The sequence below is a fragment of the Triticum urartu genome, unplaced genomic scaffold, assembly GCF_056163025.1.
Source record: "Triticum urartu cultivar PI428250 unplaced genomic scaffold, HENAU_Tu73 scaffold2, whole genome shotgun sequence".
NCBI lineage: Eukaryota > Viridiplantae > Streptophyta > Magnoliopsida > Poales > Poaceae > Triticum > Triticum urartu.
Window position 1 is genome coordinate 2,475,436 of NW_028260368.1, and position 18,079 is coordinate 2,493,514.

General features: G+C 35.6%; 2 non-coding genes across 2 annotated transcripts; one reads left to right on the forward strand and one right to left on the reverse strand.

The window, feature by feature from the left end:
• Positions 1-13,892: 13,892 nt before the first annotated feature.
• On the reverse strand, positions 13,893-13,965 carry TRNAF-GAA (transfer RNA phenylalanine (anticodon GAA)). The gene has a single exon. It is a non-coding gene; the product is annotated as a tRNA-Phe (tRNA).
• A 1,667-nt stretch (positions 13,966-15,632) lies between these two features.
• On the forward strand, positions 15,633-15,705 carry TRNAT-UGU (transfer RNA threonine (anticodon UGU)). Its single transcript has one exon. It is a non-coding gene; the product is annotated as a tRNA-Thr (tRNA).
• Positions 15,706-18,079: the final 2,374 nt, after the last annotated feature.

Here is an 18,079-nt window from a genome sequence, read left to right on the forward strand (position 1 = left end):
TTTTTTTGCAAAATTTCTGTAAATTTGAAGTTGAACTTAATTAAACAAGCCAAGCAATTTGCTCACAATCACAAGAAATTTTTCCCCCGCCATATTTTCTTCCCCTCTGTTTGTCCACTACCTCGGCTAAACCTAAGCAAAAGAAAAAGAGGTCCAAGAGACAGACCCGAATAAAGAAGAAATAGTAATCTTTGACGAATTAGGAAGAAAAAGGATTCTTATTTTGATACAAGAAGAATCGGCACAAGAAAAAGGCTTTTTCTTGTGCCGAATAGACGATTAAGAAGACCTGCAATCCCTCCGAAAAAGAAGAAATTTTAATTTGATTGTTCTCGCCTTTGCCTTGGATTCTCTTCTTTTGCATGGGATATAAATAAGGAATTCCAGACATCTCATAAACAAAAAGCAGTCTAAACAAAAAAAGGATTTCCAAAATAGATCATAGATAATTCTAGCAATTGCCAATAAATCGAGGCTTTTTACCAACTTGATGGTAAGAAATCCCGGGACCTAGAAATTCATTTCGTACAATTGAACCTTTTCAAACTGTTTCTTTTTGAGAACCAAAAAAACTTGTGCCAAAATAACGGATGCGAAGAAGAACAAAAGGCCTTGGACACGTAATGGATCCTGAAGCACGATTTCTGCGTCCCCCTGACCAAAACCTCCCACATTAGGATTGCTTGTTAATGGTTGATCAAGCTTGATGGATTCCCCCTCTGAAACAAGAAGTTCTGGTCCGGGAGGTATAATATCAATCACTTGGCGTCCATCTGATGCATCAACTATGGATATTTCATACCCCCCCTTTTCTTTACGTAGTATTTTTCTTACTATACCTGTTGACGTAGCATTATAGACTGTATTGTTACTCTTGCTACCATCAGGATAGATCTGTCCTCTTCCTCGGTTTCCCCCTACATATATGGGATATTTTAAGAAATGAGCATCTTTCTTCGTAGCAGGATCAGGGGAAAGAATGGGAAAGACAATTTCACTATATTTCTTACCGGGAACAGGGCCTATCACAAGAATGTTTTTTTTATCGGGACGATAACTCTGAAAAGCAAGATTTCCTATCTTTTCTTTTAACTCAGGGGAAATACGATCGGGCGGCGCTAATTCGAATCCCTCGGGCAAAATAAGAACAGCACCTACATTCAACCCTCCCTTTTTTCCATTAGCAAGAACTTGTTTCAATTGCATATCATAAGGAATTCGAAGAACTGCTTCAAATACAGTATCGGGAAGCACAGCTTGGGGAACTTCAATATCGACGGGCTTGCTAGCTAAATGGCAATTGGCACATACAATTCGTCCAGTTGCTTCTCGTGGGTTTTCATAACCCTGCTGCGCAAAAATGGGATATGCATTTGAAATAGATGTCCGAGTTATTACGTATATCATGATCGATACAGAAATCGATCGAGTTATCTGTTCCTTTACCCAAGAAAAAGTATTTCTATTTTCCATGTCCAATCGCAGATCCCAGAATTTCTACAATAAATTAGATAGGTAGCTAAGCTAATCTAGTTCCCTATACACGAATCTGTTGTCATTCTACTGCAACAGTTGTACTGCAATGATGAATACCTTAAAGTAGGTATAAATAGAAAGAATTTTGCTAAAATGGAAAAGGGCTTTCTTTCTAAAAAAAGATGCTTGCTAATTTGATTAATATTAATATCGGGAGATCAAATGAATTTATGCTTCACTAATTGAATGATAAATGACTACAAGCGAAGGAGATAGACGATTTAAACAAAAAAAGACCCAAAATTTCAAACATGTATCTAGAATTACTGGAAAACTACAAACAAAAATAGTGAAAATAAGCTCGTTAGGAGCCCATCCAAAATCGTTGTAGACCCAACGAATTACTAGTTCCCAACCACGGGTGGAGTGAAATCCAACAAAAAAATCAGTAACTAAAAGAATAAAAAAAGCTTTTATTGAGTCATTTAAATTATAGAAGAATTCCTGAACCCAAGAATTCAAAATGACAAGTTCCTCTTTACCCAGAAAAAAAGAACCACTTAGAATAGCCAAACAGATTATATTTGTCGAGAAATGCAAAATGGTATGGAGATGATCCTCATTATTTATTTTGACCCATTGTATTATTTCCTTGTGTATTCCTGTAGGAGGTTTTTGTACATGTGTCTTTAGTTTCCCTTTTATCATCTCGTCCAAGAGAGAAAGTTCTTCTAATTCTATGAATCTTTCTAGAATCCTTTTCTCTTGAATATCAGTTAAGAGAGTTTCGGATTGCCTGGTATTCCACCAATTCTTAATCCAAAGTTCCAGACATTTGTTAAATGAGGAAGAGACCCCCCAAGGCAAAAGTACGATAAATACAAGATATAGTAAAGAAGGCAATGCTTTCTTTTTTTTCATTTTTGATCTGTAAATGGAGTTGTTAATGAATATGCTTCATTCGCTGACTCTATTCCATTCCCTGACTCTATATGATGATATTTCTATTTCATGATATTTCTATTTCTTTGAAGCAAAAACTCTATAGGTTTGATACCCTGTATCTATTCTTCTTTTTTGTATATTAGTTATTAGTGGAATTTCAGTGCATTGGGTTCTTTCTTAGATCTAGATGGAATGAAATAGTGAAATAGAATAAAAAAAAAGCCCTTTCGGATGAAAAAGGAAGAATAGTATGCGATATATCTAACTTGGATAAAAAAAAATTAAAAGCAAATTTCTCTTATCCTCGTTTGTTCCTTCCTTTAGATAAATACTTAAAAATCCCCTTACAATAACAAATCCAATTTAGAAGGGACTTCCTCCCTGTGTTGAGAAAACTTTTCTTCTTCCAATTCTTCTTTTCTTCATTCAACTCAGTTCAAAAAAGATACCTCAAAATACTTCAATTGGTACGCGCAAGAAATAGGCCAATTCGGCAGCTTTTTGTTCAATTTCTCGTGGAGTAAAAAATTTATCATCAGTACGAGTCAAGGGAATGATCCCCTGGCCCCGGATTTCCATATAAAGAATACGACGAGGATAAAGACCCTCTTTAACCTGAATTCTAATTGATTGGATATCCCGCATAAGGAATCGAAGGAAGACGCGACGTTTTATTCCAGGGAATCCCCAACGAAAAATGCACACTATTCCCTCTTTTCTATCGAATCGGTCATAACCACTACCTACATTCCACAAAATAGTACACCACAAGTAGGAGCTAATGAATAGGCCTGCGATTCCGTAGAAAGACATCACGACCCCCTGCGGAAAAAAAAGAATTTCTTGAGATGGAAGTATAGATATAATATTCTTACCAAGATAACTGGAAATCCCAACCGATAAGAATCCTAGTGAACCTAGAAAAAGAATACAGGCCCAGAAAAAATTACCCCTTTTTCGAGAACCTTTTAGAAGTTCTACCCATATGTGTTCTGATCGCCAATTCATATTAGATATACTAAATCCAGCAGCGGTCGATTGAAATTGAGAGAATAAGCTAAATAATTTTGACTTTACTTTTTTTGATTCTGAAATCGCCTTCAGCAACTAGTACTCCTGTGAAATAATAGGTTAGATACATTGACTTTCTATTCAAAAAATATTCGTTGATTCAATTAAAATAAATAAAATAAAACTCGCTATACCTGGCTCTGCATATTCATGCATTTATGCTCGTAGCCTATATCCGCATCCATAACCGTTTTTCATTTGTGTGTAGAAAGTGTGTGTAGAAAAAGCCACATACCCTACCATATTATATTACTTACACTAAAAAATACTAGACAATCTTATTTTTTTGCACATAAAGAAATAAAGAAGTCATTGCAATTGCCGGAAATACTAAGCCTACTAAAGGCACGAGAAATAGAAGGTAAGTTTAAATCCGTCATGGAATAGGTGTCTCAATTCAAATTTACTATTTCTATCTAGTCGAAAAATATCTTAAGATTCTTATGATATAATTAAGTATATCTATTATAAGGAATATTGACTATTGTATTGTATTTTTTATTTTTAGTTTGAAAAATATTCTGTAAAAAAAATGAAAGGATAATAAGAAAATTCCAAAAAAGGAGAACTAATTAAAAAGATTTTATTTTGATTTTCCCATCCTCATGGCCTTTCTATCTTTCTAATCTAATTTGAAATTGGATTCAAAAGAAAGCGGTTAGAATTTACTTCCTGCATACATACTTCTCTAGAAGCGCATACAATAATGCGTGGTAAAGGCGGAAAAATAGTATATTCAATCAAAATCAAAGGGCAAATTATCTTACCTACTATAGATCCCCTACTACCCTCTTAGACTTTAAAAGGCGATATACCACCCAAAGAAAGGGTATGAAAATGCCGGGTGGAGTTAGCTTTTCGACGAAGACCTGTCCCGTGCAGCGAAGCCCTGTTAGTAAGACCCCCCGCAATAATGGATTATAGAAGAATATTATTCCAAATACTCCTCTGGACGCATATAGTAGCATTGCGATTCCGAATCTTTTTTATTTATGAATATGAACAGAAAAAATTCATTGTATCGTTGGGTCGGAGCGGAGGTTTGGTCCAGAAAAATTAGAAACAAAACGTCTACTCTACCGCATTGAAGTCTATAGCGCTGTATTTCCACGAAAGTATAATTCTTACCATCAGGATACGATCCTTTCTTTTGAACTAAACGTCTCTACGATGGGTCCAGGTTCTATGTCCAATCCCAAATCAAGGATTTCTCGCTCTTGATCGGAGTCATAAACTAAAAAAAAACTACCTTTTTATCCTTTTTCTCAAGGTTATAGAAAACTTCCTTATCTAGTTCTAGCATTTTGAAAAAAAAAAAATGCTTCTTTTTTTACACACAGTTCGAGTCACTTGTTGACTCACGATTACGCCTGTTAAAAGTTTCAAACGTCCTCTTTTTTGAAATTGAAAGAGAGTCCTATAAAAAGGTCTAACTTCCAAACTATGTCTTTTTTCATTCATTCTCCTTTAGTTTTTTTCTCTATCTAGAAGTGGAATAGAATAACCCGGTTGAAGGGTAATGATCATACGTCTGTAATGCATTGTATGGCCCAGAATAGGTCCTATTCTTCTACCTTTTCCAGGTAGTCGATGGCTATTCACAGCTACCACCTTAACACCAAAGAAGAGTTCGACCCAATGCTTTATTTCTGTCTTAGTGAATCCCGATTCGACATTAAAAGTATATTGATTCTTTCCCAATAAACGAAGACTTTTTTCTGTAAATACTGCGTATTTGATTCCATTATCATTATCATATGATAATACTATATTTTATTATTTTATTATTTTATTTGTATTTCTTTATTGTATTATACCTTAATATATATATTCTAGATATATAGAATAGACGAATCTCAATTTGTCAAGTCTCATGATCATATCATGATCTATTTTTATTCGGCTCAATCTTTTTTTTCTAAAAAAGATTGAGCCGAGTTTAATTGCAATCAATTAGAAGAATAAAGAAGAATTACTGCATTTCATAACTGATTTTTTTCTCTTTTTATTTCGTTTCTTTTTTATTTATACCTTCTTTATCTTTAGTTTTATCTAGTTAATCAATAGTATCTACCGGCTCGAACTCGAATTTGATCGCCTTCCATACTTCACAAGCTGCGGCTAGTTCAGGACTCCATTTGCAAGCTGCTCGGATAATTTCATTACCTTCGCGAGCAAGATCGCGCCCTTCGTTACGAGCTTGTACACAGGCTTCTAAAGCCACTCGATTAGCTGCTGCACCAGGTGCATTTCCCCAAGGATGTCCTAAAGTTCCTCCACCAAATTGTAATACAGAATCGTCCCCAAAGATTTCGGTCAGAGCTGGCATATGCCAAACATGAATACCACCTGAAGCTACCGGTATAACACCTGGCATGGATACCCAGTCCTGAGTGAAAAAGATACCGCGAGCACGATCTTTTTCAATAAAATCATCGCGCAATAAATCAACAAAACCTAAAGTCATTTCGCGTTCCCCTTCTAACTTACCTACTACTGTACCGGAGTGGATATGATCTCCCCCAGACATACGCAATGCTTTAGCTAATACACGGAAATGCATACCATGATTTTTCTGTCTATCAATAACTGCATGCATTGCACGGTGAATGTGAAGAAGTAGGCCATTGTCGCGGCAATAATGAGCCAAAGTAGTATTTGCGGTGAATCCCCCAGTTAAGTAGTCATGCATTACAATAGGAACCCCTAATTCTCTTGCAAATACAGCTCTCTTAATCATTTCTTCACATGTACCCGCAGTCGCATTCAAGTAATGCCCCTTGATTTCACCGGTTTCGGCCTGTGATTTATAAATAGCTTCGGCACAAAAGACAAAACGGTCTCTCCAGCGCATAAATGGTTGTGAGTTTACGTTTTCATCATCTTTGGTAAAATCAAGTCCACCACGTAGACACTCATAACACGCTCTACCATAATTTTTTGCGGATAATCCCAATTTTGGTTTAATAGTACATCCCAATAAAGGACGACCGTACTTGTTCAACTTATCTCTTTCAACTTGGATACCATGAGGCGGGCCTTGGAAAGTTTTTGAATAAGTAGGGGGAATTCGTAGATCCTCCAAACGTAGAGCACGTAGGGCTTTGAAACCAAATACGTTACCTACAATGGAAGTAAACATGTTAGTAACGGAACCCTCTTCAAATAGGTCTAATGGATAAGCTACATAACAGATCCATTGGTTGTCTTCCCCAGCAACAGGCTCGATGTGATAGCATCGTCCTTTGTAACGATCAAGACTGGTAAGTCCATCAGTCCAAACAGTTGTCCATGTACCAGTAGAAGATTCGGCAGCTACTGCAGCCCCTGCTTCTTCGGGCGGAACCCCAGGCTGAGGACTTACTCGGAATGCTGCCAAGATATCAGTATCCTTAGTTTCATACTCTGGGGTGTAGTAAGTCAATTTATAATCTTTAACACCAGCTTGAAATCCAACACCTGCTTTAGTTTCTGTTTGTGGTGACATAAGTCCCTCCCTATAACTCTTGAATTAAGAATTCTCACAATAACAGGGTCTACTCGATGTTAATTAGGCGTAAATGAAACTTTAGCAAAAATCTCGTAAAACAAAAAGGATATTCAATTAATATAATATCAACTCATTAAAGAAAATTGAGGGCATGCTTAGGTTAATGAATATGTTTCATTCATATATAATGCGTACACCCTGTGTATGTTCTATCCTATAGGAATTCCAATATAGGAATTCGATAGGAATTGAGTTGTTGTTATGGTAAGTTAACACGGTTCGTTATTAAACCATGGATTTGATTTACCAAATCCATAATTATTGTATACTCTTTGATAGATATAGCGCAACCCAAATTAATTCCTAATCCTTATTTTACAAGTTCTTAATAGTTCTCTTTTCTTATTTTGAATGCAAATACCTAACTAAATACTAATAAAATTCTTTGTTGACAGCAATCTATGCTTCACAGTAGTATATATTTTGTATATCGAAGTCCTAGATAGGAAAGTAGAGTAGGCACAGATCCTCCACAAAAGGCAAAATGTATATGAAAAAAAAGATTGATTGAACTTTCCAATGGACTCATTCCATGAGTAAACGATTGAATGGGATTCGCTTGGGCAACGAAATCAAGTCCTGGTCCCCTTTTCTCTCTTATTGAATTAACTAATTCATTTCCTTTTTACTTTTGGATTTTTTTTGATTTGATTTGGCATTATTCAACAATAAAAAAAGAAAAATTTCGACAAATTCCTTTTTTTTAATTATGTGATAATTATGAGAACCAATCCTACTACTTCTCCTCCCGGGGTTTCCACAATTGAAGAAAAAAGTACAGGTCGTATCGATCAAATTATTGGACCCGTGCTGGATGTCACTTTTCCCCCAGGCAAGTTACCTTATATTTATAACGCTTTGGTAGTCCAGAGTAGAGACACTGCCGATAAGCAAATTAATGTGACTTGTGAGGTACAACAATTATTAGGAAATAATCGAGTTAGAGCTGTAGCTATGAGTGCTACGGACGGGTTGATGAGAGGAATGGAAGTGATTGACACGGGAGCTCCTCTCAGTGTTCCGGTCGGTGGAGCTACTCTCGGACGAATTTTCAACGTTCTTGGGGAGCCTGTTGACAATTTGGGTCCTGTAGATAGTAGTGCAACGTTCCCTATTCATAGATCTGCGCCTGCCTTTATCGAGTTAGATACGAAATTATCCATCTTTGAAACAGGTATTAAGGTCGTCGATCTTTTAGCTCCTTATCGACGTGGAGGAAAAATAGGACTATTTGGGGGGGCTGGAGTAGGTAAAACAGTACTGATCATGGAATTAATCAATAACATTGCTAAAGCTCATGGGGGCGTATCCGTATTCGGTGGAGTAGGGGAACGGACTCGTGAAGGAAATGATCTTTATATGGAAATGAAGGAATCCGGAGTAATTAATGAAAAAAATATTGAGGAATCAAAGGTAGCTCTAGTCTATGGCCAAATGAATGAACCACCGGGAGCTCGTATGAGAGTTGGTTTAACTGCCCTAACTATGGCGGAATATTTCCGAGATGTTAATAAGCAAGACGTGCTTTTATTTATCGATAATATCTTTCGTTTTGTTCAAGCAGGATCAGAGGTATCCGCTTTATTAGGGAGAATGCCCTCCGCAGTGGGTTATCAACCTACTCTTAGTACAGAAATGGGTTCTTTGCAAGAAAGAATTGCTTCTACTAAAAAGGGATCTATAACTTCGATTCAAGCAGTTTATGTACCTGCAGACGATTTGACCGACCCTGCCCCTGCCACAACATTTGCACATTTGGATGCTACTACCGTACTTTCCAGAGGATTAGCTTCCAAGGGTATTTATCCAGCAGTAGATCCTTTAGATTCAACCTCGACTATGTTACAGCCTCGGATCGTTGGCAACGAACATTATGAAACTGCGCAAAGAGTTAAGGAAACTTTACAACGTTACAAAGAACTTCAGGACATTATCGCAATTCTTGGCTTGGATGAATTATCGGAAGAGGATCGTTTAACTGTAGCAAGAGCAAGAAAAATTGAGCGTTTCTTATCACAACCGTTCTTTGTGGCAGAAGTTTTTACTGGTTCTCCAGGAAAGTATGTTGCTCTTGCGGAAACTATTAGGGGATTTCAACTAATCCTTTCCGGAGAATTAGACGGCCTACCTGAACAGGCTTTTTATTTGGTGGGTAACATCGATGAAGCTAGCACGAAAGCTATAACCTTAGAAGAGGAGAACAAATCGAAGAAATGAAATTAAATCTTTATGTACTGACTCCTAAGCGAATTATTTGGGATTGTGAAGTGAAAGAAATCATTTTATCCACTAATAGTGGCCAAATTGGCGTATTACCAAACCACGCCCCCATTAACACAGCAGTAGATATGGGTCCTTTGAGAATACGCCTCCTCAACGACCAATGGTTAACAGCGATTCTGTGGAGCGGTTTTGCGAGAATAGTTAATAATGAGATCATCATTTTAGGAAATGATGCGGAACTGGGTAGTGATATTGATCCGGAAGAAGCTCAAAAGGCACTTGAAATAGCCGAAGCTAACTTGAGTAAAGCTGAGGGTACGAAAGATTTGGTTGAAGCGAAGCTCGCTCTCAGACGAGCTAGGATACGAATCGAGGCTGTCAATTGGATTCCCCCATCCAATTGAAGACAATCCAGTGGTTTATAGTTGATACAAAGAAAAAGGGAAGAGGGGTAGAAAAAGTTATTAGATAGCGAAGCGAAGTAAGTCCAATGCTATCTAGTAATTTTTCTACCTACTTACCTACTATTGGATTTGAACCAATGACTCCCGCCGTATGAAAGCAATACTCTAACCACTGAGTTAAGTAGGCAATTTATCACCACAAAGGAAGACCCATTACTTCGATCGATTATATATTGAATCCCTTTTCTAAGCAATACCGCTCTGTTATTGGTCTGTTATATACTAAATACTAAACTAAATACTAAACAGATACAGATCAAAGGGGTATCCTCTGGCATTAGAAAATATTCATCTTGACAAGAAATTATCTATATGTTAAGATATCTCTGATAAGGGCTATAGCTCAGTTCGGTAGAGCAACTCGTTTACACGTGCGCCAATGCTTTTCAAAGGAGCTTATTATGCAATGAACATAATCGATCTTATTGCAAAATCAATGTCTTACTTCATAGATTCGAGAGAATAGGAGAACAGTAGCCTGACAAACAGTCGGTTCAGTCCGATTCAGGTGCCAATTCAGGTGCCTAATCAAATAGAACCCTTATGGATTTGCTAGTTGATAAGGTAAATATCCAGCCCACTAAATGCTAGGCGTAATGAGGATAAGGGCCTCCAAAAAACTTCTTTTCGTTCTATGAACTTTAAGGTGTATGAAGTCTCATAGTTAACTCTTGCAGTGGAACGATAGAGACTCCATTTCACTTAGGTTGATTTAATTTAGACCGGAGGCAGACCTAAGTCAAGGTAATCCTCCTTTGAAACACTTTGGTATTGCTCCTAGATAGATCATAATACAAAAAATCAATCAGAGCACAGGGAGCCATCTCATTATCTTTCCGTAAAGAAAAACTATGGTGGACTAACTGATCTTTAAATCAGTTTATGAAAGAGCCCAATGCAAAAAAATGCATGTTGGGTCTTTGAAACAGTTCAAATCATTTCGATAATAATCCGTTTGATCTGTTTTACCGAGAAGGTCTACGGTTCGAATCCGTATAGCCCTAATATGCCCTTTTTTAGATTTTAGGATCTCTATCCTATGTTTTCTTTAGTTTAGTATAGTTTTCATTTTCTCATTAGTATTTGTTTATAGACTGGATAGGCGCCTGCGACATAGAATAGAGATAAAAGCATTACCAAAGGCTCATTCATCGAAAATCAAAATCATACAGACAGGAAAAGAAAAACGAATTTCTATCAAATCAATAGAAGAAAGGATCCTTTCCCTGATTTGAATCCCGTCCTCCTTCAAATAGGATATCTCTAGACTTCCCTATAATAACTGCAATGATTTTATCCATTTTGCGAATTCCTACTTTGTTTTAAGTATATTTATTACTTTGTTTATAGATACATTATGTAAATTGATCAACTTTAAATAGAAAAAATAAAGTAAAGAGTAAATAAGAAAACAGAATATTCTGTCTCATAGTTCTGAAATAGAGTTCTTTATTTTTATTTTATAGTATTACTTCTCATTAATTATACTGCATAGATTAGTCCTACTATCTTAATTAGGTTCTAATTTAGTAGTATTCTCATTTTTATTTAATAGTCTCTTATTATTTTATTATTAAATATTAAATAAAGGATAGAGCTATTCTTTTTTCTAGAGATTCTAGAGAAAGCGAGACAAAGTGAAACGAGAAAGTTTTCTTTATATAAGAATTAGATCTACATACACCATATCTAAATAGAATGGAAATCCAAAAGAAAGGGAGTTGGGATTCCATTGGATGAATCTTTAAAGAAGATGCAGCACAGAGGAAACAAAGGCTAAACTTAAACTAAGCGCTTTTGTTTGAACAAAAAAGATTCTTGTTTCACCGAGGAAAAGAGAGAAGTTCTGGATAAATTGACAATGCTGAATTGAATTGACTAATTTAAGTTCCGCCTATTCCACATTAATGGGAGTACATTATGTTTCTGCTTCACGAATATGATATTTTTTGGACATTTCTAATAATAGCAAGCCTTATTCCTATTTTGGCATTTTCGATTTCAGGACTTTTAGCCCCGGTTAGTGAAGGACCAGAGAAGCTTTCTAGTTATGAATCGGGTATAGAACCCATGGGAGGGGCTTGGGTACAATTCCGAATACGCTATTATATGTTTGCGCTCGTTTTTGTTGTTTTTGATGTGGAAACCGTCTTTCTATACCCTTGGGCAATGAGTTTCGACGTATTGGGTGTATCCGTTTTTATCGAAGCTTTGATTTTCGTGCTTATCTTAGTTGTTGGTTTAGTTTATGCATGGCGAAAAGGAGCCTTGGAATGGTCTTAACTGAATATTTAGACAAAAAAAAAGAAGGAAAAGATTCTATTGAGACAGTTATGAATTTGATTGAGTTTCCCTTACTTGACCAAACAAGTTCCAATTCTGTTATTTCAACTACACCAAATGATCTTTCGAATTGGTCAAGACTCTCCAGTTTATGGCCCCTTCTATACGGTACCAGTTGTTGTTTCATTGAATTTGCTTCATTAATAGGCTCACGATTCGACTTTGATCGTTATGGATTGGTACCAAGATCAAGTCCTAGGCAAGCAGACCTAATTTTAACAGCCGGTACGGTAACAATGAAAATGGCTCCCTCTTTAGTGAGATTATACGAGCAAATGCCTGAACCAAAATACGTCATTGCTATGGGAGCCTGTACTATTACAGGGGGAATGTTCAGTACGGATTCCTATAGTACTGTTCGGGGAGTTGATAAGTTAATTCCTGTGGATGTCTACTTGCCGGGCTGCCCACCTAAACCGGAGGCAGTTATAGATGCCCTAACAAAACTTCGTAAGAAGATATCGCGAGAAATAGTTGAGGATCAAACTCTATCTCAAAATAAAAATAGATGTTTTACTACCAGTCACAAGCTTTATGTTAGGCGCAGTACTCATACAGGAACTTATGAGCAAGAATTGCTCTATCAATCACCATCTACATTAGATATATCTTCTGAAACTTTTTTCAAATCCAAAAGTTCAGTACCTTCCTACAAATTAGTGAATTAGGAGAGGGGCTCTTTTGTGTAGAAAAATAAAAAGCAGGGCAATCTTTCAAACTTGCATCCGAAATGTGAAATATTTATACAAAGAGGGAGAGATGAAGACAATGCAGCAGGGTTGGTTATCTAATTGGCTAGTCAAACATGAGGTGGTTCATAGATCTTTGGGCTTTGATCACCGAGGAATAGAGACTTTACAAATAAAAGCAGGGGATTGGGATTCCATTGCTGTCATTTTATATGTATATGGTTACAATTATTTACGCTCCCAATGTGCTTATGATGTAGCACCCGGTGGATCTTTAGCTAGCGTGTATCATCTTACGAGAATACAATATGGTATAGATAATCCAGAAGAAGTCTGCATAAAAGTCTTTGCCCAAAAGGATAATCCTAGAATTCCGTCTGTCTTCTGGATTTGGAGAAGTGCCGATTTTCAAGAACGCGAATCTTATGATATGGTGGGAATCTCTTATGATAATCATCCGCGCCTTAAACGTATCCTAATGCCTGAAAGTTGGATAGGCTGGCCCTTACGTAAGGATTATATAACCCCCAATTTTTATGAAATACAAGATGCTCATTGAATGATAAGAAATTCATGCTCACTTATACAACACAACTCCAGATTTTATTCAAGTCAAGGAATATTTTTAGGTTCTTTTCCTAGATGAAACGGAATACCTATTTATAATTAATTCCTAATTATACAAAAGCATTCCAGATAGACTGAGCAAAAAAAGGGTTTCATTTGGATTCCCCTATTTTGAAAATCGCATATTAATTTCCTTCATATGAACAGAAAAATAGGATGACTCAAAGAAGTTCTCTACCAGGAACTTTGTACCGCGCACATTACTTAGCACAACTAGGAAAATAAGATAAGATAAAGATAAGCAAGACTAAAAAAATATTCGTCGGAATAGCGGAATACAAAATTAAGAAACGCAAAAAAATAAAGGGGAATCTCACCCCCTTCTTTATCATAAAGAAAAGATATATTTTAAAACTTCTTTAAAAAGAAAAAGAAGTGCCTCTATATTTATATTATAGATTTATCCACTTAGATGAATAAATATTATTAATGAATATGTATCACAATCCATCTCGAGGTATTTGGATCAATACCTATTCGGTGGATCTTTTTTTTTTTTTTCTCTGCCAGGAACCAGATTTGAACTGGTGACACGAGGATTTTCAGTCCTCTGCTCTACCAACTGAGCTATCCTGACCTTTTCTTGTGCATCATCCTAGTAGAGTATTTGTATCTATGTCAATTAAAAGGACTAAAAATTAATTAAAGTATTTCAAATTTTAAATTTGAAAATGGGGGGGGTAGTCCTATGCATTGTGCATGGTTTACTTAAATAAAACTTAAAAATAGAGTGAATAACCAAGATTTCTTGCCGATACTCTAATAAAAAAGAAATCTATTCAATGAATAGGATAAGATCCATTGAGTTCTCTTCGCATTCCTTTGTGAAAGAGTAGAATGAGAAAGCTAATGAATCTTAAACCCATTGCATTGATAAAAAGAAAAAAAAGTGCATTGATAAAAAGAAAAAAAAAAAGAGGATAAATAATAATAATATAGTATAGTTAGGGAATAAAAGAGGATTTGGGGATAGAGGGACTTGAACCCTCACAACTTATAAAGTCGACGGATTTTCCTTTTACTAGAAATTTCATTGTTGTCAGTATTGACATGTAGAATGGGACTCTCTCTTTGTCCTCGTCCGATTAATCCACTTTTTTAAAGATCTCGAAAACTTTGAATTTTAATTGAAGAATTTGATTATTCAATATTCGATTGGAGTGGATTCACAATAATGAAAAAAAAAAATTATGATATGAGTTTTTTATTTCATAATCATTATCATTTCTAATTTCATTTTTAAAAAAGATAAAGAACCTATATTATAATTAGAATATAATATGAGTTCTGTGATTAATCGTTTGCTATGTCAGTATCTATACGTGTTTATTAAATGTATAAGGTATAAAACCCCTCTTTCTCTAATTTAGAACTAGAAGGAATTCCACTAACAACACAACGTAATTAACTCGATTCGTTAGAACAGCTTCCATTGAGTCTCTGCACCTATCCTTTTCCTTTGTATTCTAGTTCGAGAACCCCTTGTTTTCTCAAAACACGGATTTGGCTCAGGATTGCCCTTTTTTAATTCCAGGGTTTCTCTGAATTTGGAAGTTACCACTTAGCAGGTTTCCATACCAAGGCTCAATACAATCAAGTCCGTAGCGTCTACCGATTTCGCCATATCCCCATTTCCCTCTTCTTTGAGACCAGGATTCCTTGTGTAATTTCATCCATCTCTTAGTTTTTTTTTTGAATCATTGAGTTCATCACTCAACGTAGTCTAGCAGTTCAGTTCGACTCTATTTGAGAGACCTCGCTTGCTTATTGCAATTCAGAATTGAATTGATTCTATCCTTGATGTATTTGCAATTCAATCCGAATCAATATATCCAAAAGTTTTTATCTCCCCCACCTCCCGTCTTACTTTTTTATAGTATTCAAAATTATACTATAACGCTTGATATTTATTCTTTTTTTCTAATCAGAATTAGCAATTTTATTTACTCTGACTCTATGTTCCCCTTAGTGAAATATTAATCCTCAAATTATTAACAAATAATAAAGTCTATAATGATCGAATGAAAATACCAATAAATTCTATAATTTTATTTTTTAATATCCTATAGTTAAGCATATCAAGCTAACTTTATCTTTAAGAAGTTTTAGTATTTTTTTATTTTTATAAGTATAACTTCAAATTTAGAACTAGTTAATAGCTAAGATTAATAACTAATATCTGAGATTTTACGGATTTCCTATACTATACCTATTTCTATTTGTTACACTATTTCCGTTATGTAAGCCCACTTAGCTCAGAGGTTAGAGCATCGCATTTGTAATGCGAGGGTCATCGGTTCAAATCCGATAGTCGGCTTTTTTTTCTCTATCGATGTTCTACGAACAAGAATCTCTTTTTTTCCGAATTAAATGGAGAATCCAGGATCTTTTATGTTTTTTACCTTACAATTTTGCTAGATACAAAACAATAAAATAAATAATATATATACAAAAAAAAAAGATTTTGATGAAATTCCATTTTTTGGGGTACTTTAGTTGATTTTACTCTGTTTATCCTGTAGTTTAATTCAGTTTTAATTTCGATGTATTCTGTAATGTAAATACAATGAAATTAATTGTGTAAAATGAAATTTCAATAAAATAAAAAAAGGAGTCTTCATGTCCCGTTATCGAGGACCTCGTTTAAAAAAAATACGCCGTCTGGGAGCTTTACCAGGACTCACTAGAAAAACACCTAAATCCGGAAGTAATCTTAAAAAAAAATTCAATTCTGGGAAAAAGGAGCAATATCGTATTCGTCTTCAAGAAAAACAGAAATTGCGTTTTCATTATGGTCTGACAGAACGACAATTACTTAGATATGTACATATCGCTGGAAAAGCAAAAAGGTCAACAGGCCAGGTTTTACTACAATTACTTGAAATGCGTTTGGATAATATCCTTTTTCGATTGGGTATGGCTTCAACCATTCCTGGGGCCCGCCAATTAGTCAACCATAGACATATTTTAGTTAATGGTCGTATAGTCAATATACCAAGTTTTCGTTGCAAACCCCGAGATATTATTACTACGAAAGATAACCAAAGATCAAAAGGTCTGGTTCAAAATTATATTGCTTCATCGGACCCGGGGAAATTGCCAAAGCATTTGGCGATTGACACGTTGGAATATAAAGGACTAGTAAATAAAATCCTAGATAGGAAGTGGGTCGGTCTCAAAATAAATGAGTTGTTAGTTGTAGAATATTACTCTCGTCAGACTTGAACTTAACGAAAAAAGGAAAGGTTCATAGAATTTTCTTCCCCTTCCCCTTTCCCCGAACTAAATCGCCCTAAGACCATTACCATTAATTTGTATTTTCCCATCAACTAGCTAAAATTGATTAACCCTAGGATTAGGATCCTTTTTTCTTTTTTCCTCTATGTGTATTTTACATACCACAGTAATTTGCTATAGAGAATTTCTAATTTCTATTAAATCAAAATAAGATAATATAAGATATTATATTATTGCTGGAAAAAATTGTTATTTGATTTGATACATTGTGATCCTTAACGTTGATGAATTAAGAAAAACGGAAAGAGAGGGATTCGAACCCTCGGTAACAAAAGTCTACATAGCAGTTCCAATGCTACGCCTTGAACCGCTCGGCCATCTCTCCTACATAACTTATTATGGAAAATAAACTGAGTGAATAGCGAGTTTTCTTATTCCTGCAGTACAGGTACAACCGCAACCACTCGGGGGTTCCATAGTTCTATTGGAAAAATTCCTTTTGATCTAAGTGGAAGGATACAGGATTTTTACTAGAAATTGCGCTCGCTATAAAATAAAAGTTTTAATTTGGGTTTTCCCGCAACTAAAGAAAAAGAAAATGGAAGAATTCTTCTTATTGCATAATAAAATAAAGAAACCTTAGAATTCCGTTTGCATAAGATACGCTACACCATACTATCGAAATCAAAAATAGGGTATGAGACAATTAATAACTTTGAAAACACGAAATAGTTGATAACATAAGTTGTTGTTCAGAAATAGGAAAGTGGAATGAAATCCAGTCTTAGTCAAATATTTCATATCTCTTCGTGTCCAAGCAGAAGGAAAAGGATACAATTTGAGCTGAGCGGAAAATCCATATCTCTCTTATCCATTTAAAGCATATGGATTTAGAGTAGAGCATATGGATCAATCTATTTATAATTATAAGAATCGAATGTGTTTGTTTTTATGTTATTTTGTGAAGGAATGAAAACAATTCTATATAGAATGGGTTGGGAATTATGCCTAGATCCCGTGGAAATGGAAATTTCATTGATAAGACCTCCTCAATTGTAGCCAATATTTTATTGCGAATAATTCCGACAACCTCAGGAGAAAAAAAGGCATTTACTTATTATAGAGATGGTGCGATTTGACTCTTTTTTTTGCTTTTTTTTAGCCCTACCTATACCTCAGTCTTACGAAAAAGAGAGGGGGGTTGGCATAGAGAGAACCAAATTTGTAAAGCAAACAAACCCACGCTTCGGGAAGGTGAGGCGAACTAACAATTCCTTCCGTCGTGTATCCTCGATTGATGCGGCTTCAGATACTTCAATTGTAGATTTGAGTATTGAGCGAAAGGTTACACCTACAGGATATGGTATGGTATGGATTACAGGCCAATCCTACTCTATTAGTATCCGTAGGCAGCATAGGGGAGAAAAGCACTACACCTAGAAATAGGAATCAAC